Below are 12767 nucleotides of genomic sequence, written 5' to 3' on the forward strand. Positions count from 1 at the left end.
CATTTTCGTGTGAACTATTTCTTTAATCCTAAAACAGCGAAATGGGGCCAACAGTGAAGAACTCCCTTAAGTGAGAAAAAGCAACTCAGTAAGCAGGATAAAAAATAAAACAAACAAAAACATCCCTGTGGAGAAGAAGCCATCTGCCTGCGCTAGGCACGCATTTCTAAAAATGAATCATCAATCTGTTTTTAAACTGTAGTAAACAGTTGCATGACTCCAACACTGTGTTGAAAGGCAATGTAAATGAGAATCCACCTATGTGGCAATAAAGGAAATGAAGTCCATATTGCATATAAATCAGTGCAGGAAAAGCATCCGGCTACTCCAGGTAGGCCACCAACTGGGCTTTGGCCATGCAGAGAATTGCGTTACAGAAATGACTTATTTTTCAAATGCGGTGATAAATTCAAAGTACCATGAAACAATAAAAAACGCTGACCAAAGAGCTTCAGTGTCACCCGCTATGTTCTTTGGCACCTCGGAGTATTAGTGCTAAAATTCGCTCTTATGTATGCATATGCAGCGATCATCGCATTTCTGAAATAATTGCCTAGAAATATTCCCAAGCGCCAATCTTCATCTGGTTGAAGATTCTGAACAATAGAGATTAGAAAGCATAAAGCCTTCTCTAATGAATTGAAATAAGAAGCATGTGCTGTAGTTGTGCTGTCAGGCGTTGTGTTCATTTTATTACAAAAAAGATTTTATAAATATTTGCAGATTTGCATCCGGTCACTCTTTGATTTAAAACAAAGAATCGTGGGATTGGGCTGCATCGCTGTTATAAAGCCAACAGAGCAAATACAATAACTTATGATTTGTCAGTGAACACAGTGTACACAGAAAGCACAAAAGAAAGCGCTTTCCTCTATCCTGATATTTATACTTTTTCTATTTTACTCCAGCACACGCACCGCTGAAAGATGCCTGATTTCTTGAATGCTATGAATCAGCTGATAAATAATGCATACACATTTATCGATTAATATTTCACTAGGTGGAGGTTGCTGAGGAATACTTGAACAGGCCAATAAAGCATTGTGTGATAAACATCGGCTCTGGCCAGTGTGTTTTCCTGCCATTGACTGTTTGCAATTGAATATGACAGTATATTATTACAGCTAATAACAATTTGTGCTTCTTACTGCCTCTAATGACACTTGTGGTTATTGGCAAAGTGAAGGTTAATTTAATGAGCTGTGGAATGTGTGGATGGTCATCAGTGCTTTGCATCCAGCAATGAGTTAATAAAATATCAAACCGATGGATGTATTTGCACAGTCGAAGGCTGTGTTTCTTGGCTTGGTCCTCAAAAAAAAAAAAAGGCTTTTGGACCAATGCCATCAGAGTAAATGCTCAAGGGCAACTCAGACTCCGGAAACTTCAGTAAAAAAAAAAAAAAATCATCACAGTGCTTGTATTATACATGGTTTGTTCAGCCTCAAAATAGCACTGTGCATAAAGATGTTGTGGTTGACCATGTCCCACATTGCTAAATTTATTCTCAATATTTATCAAAGTAATTTTTACACACTATTGATCGGTCTGTTGATATATGTGTCATCTGAAACTGGAAATAATAGTGTTATTCTAGTTAAAATCACATTAACAGAATGATATCTTTTCTCACATTCTATTGAATGTCCAGAAGCATAAGATAGTATCAAGATAGCACAAGCAGTATCAGAAAAATAATTTGAACACTTGTCCAGGTTTGTTTGAACACTCTTAGTGCTACAGAACACTATATATTTTACTCTCTCTGTGTGGGCAATGGTTTTGACATCAGATCACCAATTAATTTAGGATCTAAATTGGTGGGTGGCAAGCCAAGGAATAATAACAATGCTTAATGCTAATAATAAAACAGAATTTGAATTAAAATGAATGCAAATAATAAAACTTGCGGTACACACAGGGAAAAAAATGAAGCTATATTCACAAGTGCCATATTGTTGTGGCTATAACATTGCTGTTGTTTTTACAAAACGTACAAAATCACCTTTCCTATTCAGTCTATGTCATTTAAATTTAGCATAATGCTTATGTAGTTAGTAACATCAATTAAATTTCAAATTTTTTGGGAACCTTTTGCATATCTATCTATCTATCTATCTATCTATCTATCTATCTATCCATCACTATATTTTACCACAAAACACAATGTTTTCTTTTTTTACGCTATATGAGGACATTGTTTTTGGCATCTGAATACCAATTATCTGGGATCTTTTAAACGTTCTATTGCATGCCTTTCATTACGATTTAATTACCCCCCACCCCACCCCATATAGAAAAGACTAGAAAACATGAAAATATGTCTGTAGCTTAAAAAGCTGCCCTTTCATTTAGACGTGATACATGCTACATGAGGAATATACTAATGCTGCACGATGCTATTTGCATCAGATAAACGTCTGTAAAAAAAATAAATAATAATAATTAAAAAAAGAAAAAGCGAGAAACTAAAACTGCCTTTCATGCCATTATTAACGACATCATCCCAGATGTAATATCTCCTACACACCTCACTTTACTTGTTTATCGTCGCAAAATAAAAAAAAGAAACGGCAAGAACAACAAAGACGGCATTGAGAGGCTCTATTTAGACGTTACGTTGAGTCTGACATCATGGGAGCTCCGCAACCTTAAAAGAGACGGTAAAAAATACAACGGGAGAATCACAGAAGGCTCTCATTGTGGAATGATAACGACTAACTAACGGCGTCTCCTGTCAGCTCGAGGCAGCAGCGGTCACGTGACAGCAGCGAGGCTCACAGACTGAGAGAGAACGAACGCGCTTCATTCGCCATACTGTGTTTTGTGCCATAACGCATTTTTCTCGCAACATTTTACTCCCACTCGGTGAGTACGTTTCCAGGCCTTTTTGTAACCCTTTTTGTCTTTTCACTTGCTCTTTTTTTATTTTTCTCTCTCTCCTTTTGCTGGGGTTTGAGCGTTGAGATTTGAAAAAGTGTTGTTTTGAGGCGTTTTTCGATCCTCAAGTTTTTAGTATGCAGTGATTCCTATCGGGGCTATTCAGTACTGAGTGACACTGGCCAAGTACGTGCTTGCAGTCGTGTGAAATCATGCAACTGGTTTTTAAATGGCCTTGGCAGTTCTATTTTTACGTATGCACGATGATATTTGTTTTGAACCCTTTTTCCTTTTTTGTTCTCTGCCATAGACTTTTGCTGTAGATATGCTTTGCTTGTATTTTGCGCTGTTGTTCATGAGAGTTTTGTGATTTTGATGTCACCGAGCGAAGCATTTGCTTTTATTTTGGTCTTTTCTTTACCCGAAAGTCATTTTCAGACCTGGTGACGTTTTAATGGAAACTTTTCTTGCAGCTTAGCTGTCACGTTTGTTTATTTTTGCTGGTTTTTCTTTCATTTTTAAATGCCTTATACTTTTGCTGATGATTTTAAGGTGAAGTGATTTTTGGATGTGCTCATTTTTCACGTAGATGATGCAGATTAAGGTGACTATGAAGGGAATAATTGTTTCTTTTGGGAAAATATCAATCAGTGCGTCTTTGCTTTCGCCGAAGATGAACAGACTCTCCTTTGCAGGTATATAAAGACAAGAAATCAAACCTTACAGCACATGTTTGTTTGCAATAAAAGCAAGGCGATTCTGAAATGTTAATCTGTGAATTATGTATTCTTTGGCTGTGGGGTTTATCACCAAATACACATCTGTATTTGTGCTTGTGCATAACCACATTGTAAGTGAATGTGAAACTAAGTGGTACCTCTGTAAAGCATACCTTTATCATTGTATAAATTACAATAAGTGGATGTCTCCCTCACCTTATGTGGACTCAATAATTATATATTTAAAAGATTCATCCCAGATGTCATTTACTTTATGCCTGTTCATATGCCTGGGTAAGTTGGTCCTGCTATCTGTATTTTAGATATAATATTCAACAGTTTCAGACTGTAACTATGTGTTGGATTGCAAATACTCTCACTGTGAGGTTGGATGATTTCTGGTGAACATATACGGTATATATATGGATCTACTGACCAACATAGGACATTTTATTGCAGGTAAATTTAATTGAGAGCATTAAATAAAAGGCTTAAAAACACATGTAGATGTCTCACAAATGGAAAGAAAGACTAATGAGCATGTTAAACTGAAATCTCCAAAGAGATCCAGCATGCTGTTCCTTTCAGCACCATGGATAGCGAATGGGTTCACACATAGAATTTCAGCACTCTGCAAGCGCAGACAACTTTTTCATGGCATCTATTATGTACAGCAAGAAAGCTTTTATAGCATCTAAAGCTTATTTTAAGATCTGTCTGCTTAAAGGGATAGTTCACCCAAAAAAATGAGTTAAAATCCATTTACTGATCCTCATGTTGTTCCAAACTTGTATGACTAAGTTATTTTGTGGAACACAAAATGTGTGTGTGTGTGTTTTAGGAATGTGTATAATTTAATCATTTATTAAGTAAATGCTGTGCTGTTTTAGACCCAACTGACTGACACTGCAATGACAGAAACACTTAAATTATTTTTCAAAATATGTGTTCTATAATAAAAAATAAGTCATACAAGTATGGGAAGACATTAGGGTGATTAAACATTTTGGGGGTGAACTATGTCATTAACATTTTCCTTTCTAAACATGTATTTTACTGAAAGCATTCTTTGCACACGCTTTCCCACAGCTCCTAAAAGCAGTGATCAGTGACACAGCAAGGTGTGTGTGTGGGTGGGTGGGCATGGCAATAACCGCTGTTGTGCTTTGTTTTTTCATCTTAAGCTTCACCTTTTCCAGCTAGACCCCAGAATATCTATAGATTCTGTCTTAATGTCAGGCGCTGTAGTGATTGTGAAGGTGCGCCGCTGCATTGAGATGTACATGGCGTGTGTTGAAAGGTGCCTCTGCTGTGTTGATAAATGTCTCTTTCTCTGTCATCCTTCCAGCTGGGTGTTATGATAGCCGGCGTTACTTCCTGCAGTGTCGTCTCAGCCCTCCAGGCAATTTTCCCCTGTTATCTGGGCGTCGCACATGAGAGCTATAAATGAGGGTTGAGAAATATAATAGCTCATGTGTGGAGATGGCTTTGCACTCATGAATAAAACATTGTTCCGTTAGTAAAGGACTGTTTACGCTGGACATGTGCCCGCCATCTGAGTAGAGCTGGACTTTGTGTGTGTGTGTTGGCTGGCTAACTTGGCTCTACTTTATAATTTTTGGTGCACGTTTTGTTAGTTGATTTTTATTTCCTGATCTACTTAAGATTTGCTTTGTTATTTATATCAGTTGTCTTCTTGCAGACGTTACAGCCAGATGCTCTTCTGTACCCAGAAGTATTTGCAGGAATGTCTTGGTCTAAAATTCTCACACTGCCAAAGCAACAGGATGTAAAGGATCAGAGTTAAAACCCCTTTGAACTACAGTCTCTGATCTGTCACAGAGGGAATAAACAGGGCCTGTTAGCGACATAGGAAATGTTGGGATGGAAACTACAGAGGTTTGATTCTGTTGAGTTGTTTCAGTTACCTTTGACTGATAGTTCACTTCAAAATTCAACTTCTTTCATCAATTGCTCACATCGTTGTATGACTTAATTTTTTTCTGTGGAACACAGAAGGCATCTTAAAATTTACTAAATAAAAGCAGCTATCTTTAATTGTAATCATGTTTCACAATATTACTCTTTTTACATTGTTTTTGATCAAATAAATGCAAAATAAGTGACTTATTTCAAAAACATAATAAATGATGCCAACCCCACACTTTTGAATGGTAGTGTATACGCATCATGTTATGAAAGTAAAATGAGTTGGGATGTTGTTTTTATGTCGACTTTAGCTGATCTCTTAGTGTTGGTGTTATTGGCATAGGAAACGTTGGGATGGAGATTTGATTCGGTTGAGCTGATTTCAATTACTTTTGTACTGTTAGATTAATTATCAGTTGATTATTCTATAGGCATACTTCAATCCAAAAAGGACATTCTGTCATCACTTACTCATGGCTTTTGTTGACTGTCTTTATTCTTTCTATGAAACAGAATATTTTTTGAAGAACGTTGTGTTTCAACAGTTGGACCCCATTCACTTTCATTGTATAAACTAAAATACACATATTTTGACTTGTTTTAAGATTTTAATATCTACTTTTGTGTTCCAAATAACATAATCATGAACATATATTCTTTTTCAACTTTACATTTTACTTCTGTAGCCAGTGTGTAGATTTGAGCAGACATATTTAATAGAAAATCACATAGTGTATGATGGTCACAGATGGCATTTTTTTAGCTTTAGACTTTGATTCCATCCAGTCATAGGAGATCAAACATGTTTGATATTTTCAGCAGATTTTAGAAAACCTTATCATTTCATGTCAAGTGTTTTCTAGCAACAGTGCACACATTTTTGGATGAGTTTGTTTTGATCGGAACAACTTGAAGGCCTGGAAGTGGTATGATCATCAGTCATTTTATGTATGATGCACAGTTTTCCTTTGTGACTTGTAAATAGTCACAAAAGAAATATGGCAATCATACACTAAACAACTGAGGATTATATCTTACACTGATGTTTTAAAAATCTGTTCAAATTTTAAAAGTCATGTATTTTATTTCAGCCTTTAGTTGCTTTTTTTCTGGACAGATATGACAGATTTCTGATGGCTCTTTCTTTGAATGGATGGCATGCCTCTTTCATCGTTGGGCAGAAACTATAATTGCGTCTAGATTTTGTCATCTTAAAGCTGTGAAGATAAGTTATTAATCATTTTATGAATAATAACTTAAAGAGACAACCATCAGTTAATATTTAAAGTGTGTTTATGAACTATTTACATAGAGTTCAGTGTGGAAGAGCTTAAAGAGAGCACATTGAGCTTAATTGGAGCAGCAACAATTTTTGATACATTTCATGTAATAAAAAAATGACAAGATATTGCAAAATAAATAATATAGGTTATGCATCAAGTTCATACATATTTTATTTAAAAAAACTATTATTAGCAACATCTATTGAATTATATTTTTTCTTACTGATTTCACACTGATGCTGTGTGATTTTTAAGATCACCTTAAAATAATATGAAATCTTAAAAAAAATACAGCACTGTAAAACCACAGACCAGCAATGAACTGTCAATTTATAATATTATGGATTTAAAAGCACAAGTCAGTAATGCCTGTGATGAAGAATTTACCCTAAAATCAAATCAAATTTACGGGGCTCCTCTTCTGGTGAAAGTTTTCAGACAGCTTTAAATATGGCCACCAGACAGTGTGAACACATGGAGACCCATATCACAGTGTGCAATTATCTGATTGACTTGAAATTGAAAAAGGAGGTGTATAGTAAGAAACACAACAACTGGTTAAGACATCAAGTAGGATATTACATTATTATTATTATTATTATTTATAATCTGAGCTCAGAATTGGAAGCCAGCTTAATACATACATTTACCCTAAATGTCACAAACAATTACAAAGAAATGCCATGTAACACATTGAATTAAACATGAAATTTTGAAGTAAAAAAAAAAAAGAAATATATATTACACTAGTTAACATGATTATACTCCACCTACACGGCCTAGATGACATCAGATGAAGTGGAAAGTAATTTAGATTAAATCAATTCATCAGACTTTTTTATTTTTGTCTTTCAAATATTGTGCAATTATTAATTGGGCACAAAATATTGTTGATATATTCTGAAAGTAAATTTAGATTTTATGTTGACTTTTAAAAGTCAAGCACACAATTAAGACTTCGTCAGTGTCTTCTTTGACAGTGTTGCCTCATTTAACAGACATTTTAACAGTTGAATTTCTAAATGATATTCTAATGACTACAAGACTTCATTGCTTTCCTAGACTCATTTTCTAATCAACAAAAAATCACAGTGATGAAGGAAATAAATGCTTTTGAGTTCACAATGAGCTTATTTCTTAGAATGGTCATATCTTAATACTAAGCGTAATTAGATAAAAGTTTCTCCCTCTGAAGGACTCTAACCTCTCATGTACCCCTGAGCAGATAAGCAGCTCACCCTTGGCGATGAGCATTGGGCTTTAATAAGCTCGCAGGAATCCGTTTCCCTTTTCAGAGCTGTAAATTTGATAAATGGGAGGATTCTTCATTGAATAATCATATTCTGAACAATCAATCCCATTTCTCAAGAACAAGGGCAATCTAGCAGAGCTTTTAAGTGGCAATCATGTTAAAGCATTCGAGTTATAATACAGTCCTTAAGCACAATCTCTTCGGTCACATGTGCTACACCAACTTTTCCAATTAAATTGTTTTGTTAACCTAAGTGATATTATGAGTTTCAGCCAATCATTAAATTGAGCTGACTAACACTATCAGACCAGAGATTGTTAATGTCAATCAGATCTGTGCAAATTTTTAACCAGCTACAAAGCACAGGGAGCAATTCAAGACTACATGAATTTAAATTTGACCCTGTTTACCTTATCAATACATATCTGTCTTCATATTTATATTTTTGCCCTAATGATTTCCTGGCTGTTGTTTTTAACACTTTCCCTTCAAACTTTCACTTTCCTTTTTTTTAAACAATCAAATCAGTTCCTTTCCTGTTTCACTCATATACGCAACTGTTCAAAAGTATTGGGGGTCAAAGTTTTTTTTTTTTTTTAAAGAAATTACTTTCATTCAGAAAGGATTGATTTAAATTTATCAAATTAAAAAATAATTAGAATTTCAGTAACTTTCAAATAACTTTATTGTTAAAAAAGTTATCTAAAAAATATTAAGCAATTTTTGAGCATTTATGAAAATAATAAGAAATTTTTGTTGAGCAGCAATTCAGCATATTAAAGTGATTTTTGAAATATCATGTGACACTGAAGACTGGAGTAATGAGGCTGAAAATTCAGCTTTTGATCACCGAAAAAAAGACATTTTAAAATACATGAAAAAAAAACAGTATTAGTAAAAATATATTACAATATTACTGTTTGTTTTTATAATTTTATTTTATTTGTATTTTTTTTATCAAATAAATGCAGCCTTGGTGAGCAGAAGAGACTTTAAAAAACATAAAAAATACTACCATTTAAACGTTTGAAGGTGGTGAATATGCATCATGTTTTTAAAGTAAAGCAGACGGCAAATGTTGATTTTATTTAAAAACTTGCTTGTTCAGTTTAAGACATGAAATCAAGTCTTTTTAATTATTTTATTGGAACTGCACTCAGCATATTTAACTTTTTGTTAAATATTAATCCAATAATTTATCATGGAATTTATCGTAATATTTTTCTTCTGTCTTAATTTGGTGAACTCAAAGCGCAGTCTCAGAGCCTTTTGATTGCATTCTACCACAGAAAGAGTTATTTTACTCTTTATTCTGGCTGATGGCAGGTAAATGGGCTGGACTGAGAGATCTGGCTCTTAGGGGCTTCGGCGTAATAAGCGTGTGATCTGATCTGTGGTTTGATCCTGTCACTTACTCGCTGCTGAAGACTCCGTTCTATGAATGTGTCTTCTTAGCGCTCACTTACAGTAAGACCCGGCACCATGAGAGGAAATAATCCATAAGTGTGAGTAAGTGTGTCCAAGTTTGCATTTTCAAATGGGTCTCTGCACTAATTGCCTGGTTTCTCTCCCAATAATTAAATGAAGACATTCACACGATTAATTAATATCAGCTCAGAGAGTATGTCTGACTACTATCTAACTTCTTGTTTGCAGACCTACTTTACTTTTTATTCTGACAGTTCAGTCCAGCTGATTGTTTGTCACGGAGTTCCAACCGGGGAACATTATAAAAATATAATGCAACCTTGAGAATGCGTGTTTATATGCTAAATGCCATAAGTGTTAATGTTTATTTCATACTGGCAAAAATGTATACCTGGTTGTCTGTGGCAGATTAAATCATGATTCACTTCATGGAATCAATTTCACAGCCTATTTCAGCGGCACTGTGTCCCGCATCCCACAGATGTCGTTTTACCCCACTATTTGTCTCGCTTGGGATGCACAAGCTATTCCAATATATTTATCCTTCTCTGTTTATCATATCAGCCTGCATAAAATCTTCATTAATGCATATGATTGAAACCCCAGCATTAAAGTGAGGCGAGGCTGGTTTGTCTTACAGTGCTCCCACCTTCTTTTTTGCACGTACACAATCACAGTCATCTTATATGGCTGTGTGTTATTTATTAAGGGCAGACCAGCACCTTTCAGAACTCTATTAAGTTCAGATCTCTCGGCTTGCCAGCATCAGGGAGAGCTGTGCTCCATCAGCTGTTGACTTTAAGTTATACTGTGACAAAGCTGTGAAAGCATGGTATATACTGTATATACCTTTATTATACTTTATAGCTATTTATTATTACTTTATAGCTAACTATAGCTAATAGGAGTAGTAATAGTAGTTTAAATATACACTACTGTTTAAGTTTCGGGTCAATAAGATTTGTTTATATTTCAAAAGAAGTGTCTAATGCTCACCAAGGCTGCATTTATTTGATCAAAAGTACATAATTATAATTTTTTTAAAATATCATTATGATTTAAAATAATAGTTATTTCTAATTGTATTTCTATTTATTTTTACAAAGCTATGCAGTATTGAAAGCTGCTGTTCAAAAGTCACATAGTGAAAAAAGCAGTGGCTACATTTAGTTATTTACTCCCTACCACGGGATAGACTTACACCCTTTTTTCCAATGAGGCATTCTATCCTATGAGTGTGTTTCTGAAGAGTTTTTTTTTAAAGGAACTGAAAGAAAAGCCTTTCTATATATATATTCTATTTTTTTTGACTGTCTCTGTTGCACTGGTGTTTTGTCTCTCTATTTCAGCCTGCGGTCTTGCGGTGTGTGTTGTAACTGTAATAGCTGTAATCAGCCTTCCTCATGTATTACTAGAGTAGAGTTTGGCTCCTCCCACACGCTCCTCTGGCTCTTCCAGACGTGTTAACGAGACAAGAGAATCAATCATCTCTCTGAGATATTTAAGTCAACAGATCCAGACCTGCTCACTGGAAAACAGTGATACATAGAACAATTTTTAGCAGCTAACAATTTCTTAATTGCAAGAAAGTGGTTGTTTTTTGGATTCATCCCAGTGAGAGGTTGTTTACATTCAGTCACTGACTTTTTCTGTTGGTTACACAATCATTTAGTACGTTTAGTACGAACTGTTCGCATGTTACTTTATTCGCTTGCACTTTAGTCAATGTTAGGAAGAAGGAAGATAAAGAGATTTGCTTACTTAAGAGTAAAAATACAAGGCTGTGATCCTTTTTAGGCCTCAGCAAATGGGGATGGTTAAGATCAGAATGTTTATTGTTATTGCCTCATCACACTCATGGTCAAACTTCAAAGGGTAAGGCGTGGCCTAGTTGTTAGAGAGTTTGACTCCTAACCCTAGGGTTGTGGGTTCGAATCTCGGGCCGGAAATAACACGACTTAGGTGCCCTTGAGCAAAGCATCAAACTGAAGCATAAATGATGCCCACTGCTCCGTGTGTGTGTTCACTGCTCTGTGTGTGTGTGCGCTTTGGATGCAAATTAAATGCAGAGTATGGGTCTGGGTATGTGCTGGTCCAAATTGGTGAGCAGGTGGTTTTGGACAGATGCTGGTAGATTGGGTAACATTACACCCAAATGTCCATCAGTGATGAATACACTACTCCTACATATGGTTCACATCAGCTGCAGCTGGGTCAAGCCAAGAGCAGCTGAAATTCGCCTGGACCTACTGGAACCGTATGCTCAGGCCAGAGATATCAAATGCAGGGTAAATCTCATGAAAACATTCTGGTCATGATTAAATTTAAAATCTAAAATAATAATATATTTAATAATAATAAATTATAATGAAATTATGGTAATACCATGATTTTTTTTATTTAGACCTAAATATATATATTTTTCATCTGCATAAATTACAGCAAAATAAATATTGCAATGACTTATTATAATTGATAATTATTAGTGAATAATACCGATGTTTATATATTTTTATTTACTTTTAATTTATATTTATGTTTTCCCACATTTTTAACATAAGTATGTTTATTGTGCACTCATATCACCTTTCAGTCTCTAGATCTCTAGACAGGGTCTGAATTCTTAATAACATGTTTATGAATGCAAAACAGTTTGATTTTCCTTTATTTTCAAATCTATTTAATTTTTTACTTTTTTTTAAACATTACTTCACATTTCCATACAATTTAATTATTTGAAATGACACAGAGGATAATAAACAAATTAAATATTATACTGCATATTGCTATAATACTAAACAATGGACCAAAAAGAGAAATATCTAAGATATTTTATTTACTAAATATTAATCTACTGCATCACTATTTAGCATTTATTCTTCTTCCTAATGTGCGTTTGTTTTAAGTATTTAAAAGAAATCATGTTATTTAGTTTTCTTTTTGTAGGAAGGTAATTCGTTCAATGGCCCATGTTAGCAATACAGACTTGCACAGTGGTATCAACCCCTGCATGAGCTGCCCATTTTACATCATCTTATTGTCAAGCTCAGTGTCATTAGACTGGATTTCTTGAGAAGGGATCGCTCTCCTCAGGTCACTCTAGTTTCTCCAGGGTTGCATCAACTCTGGTTAGACTCTATAAGAGGCAGACCCAAACACGCTCCGAAGCCGACAATCTTTCTCTCGTCCTGCTCCCACTACTCTACCAGCCACAATGGGAGCATCCGAGGCCGATCAGTTTCTAATGGAGCGTGGCCTCAATTTCCTCTTCCTTTC

At 35.0% G+C, this 12767-nt stretch overlaps 1 protein-coding gene across 3 annotated transcripts in view; it reads left to right on the forward strand.

The window, feature by feature from the left end:
• The first annotated feature begins 2599 nt into the window (after positions 1-2599).
• The window catches only part of LOC113092795 (RNA-binding Raly-like protein), a 101903-nt gene continuing 91735 nt past the window's right edge, over positions 2600-12767 (forward strand). For 2 of the 3 annotated variants that reach the window (XM_026258533.1, XM_026258536.1), the window contains exon 1: positions 2600-2868. The gene's annotated coding sequence lies outside the window, so the exon portion shown is untranslated. Of the gene's footprint in view, positions 2869-3469; positions 3576-12767 lie in introns of all 3 variants that reach the window. The other variant, XM_026258534.1, reaches the window with a different exon arrangement.

This window comes from Carassius auratus, unplaced genomic scaffold (assembly GCF_003368295.1).
Source record: "Carassius auratus strain Wakin unplaced genomic scaffold, ASM336829v1 scaf_tig00214714_1_2670353, whole genome shotgun sequence".
In the NCBI taxonomy this organism is placed as follows: domain Eukaryota; kingdom Metazoa; phylum Chordata; class Actinopteri; order Cypriniformes; family Cyprinidae; genus Carassius; species Carassius auratus.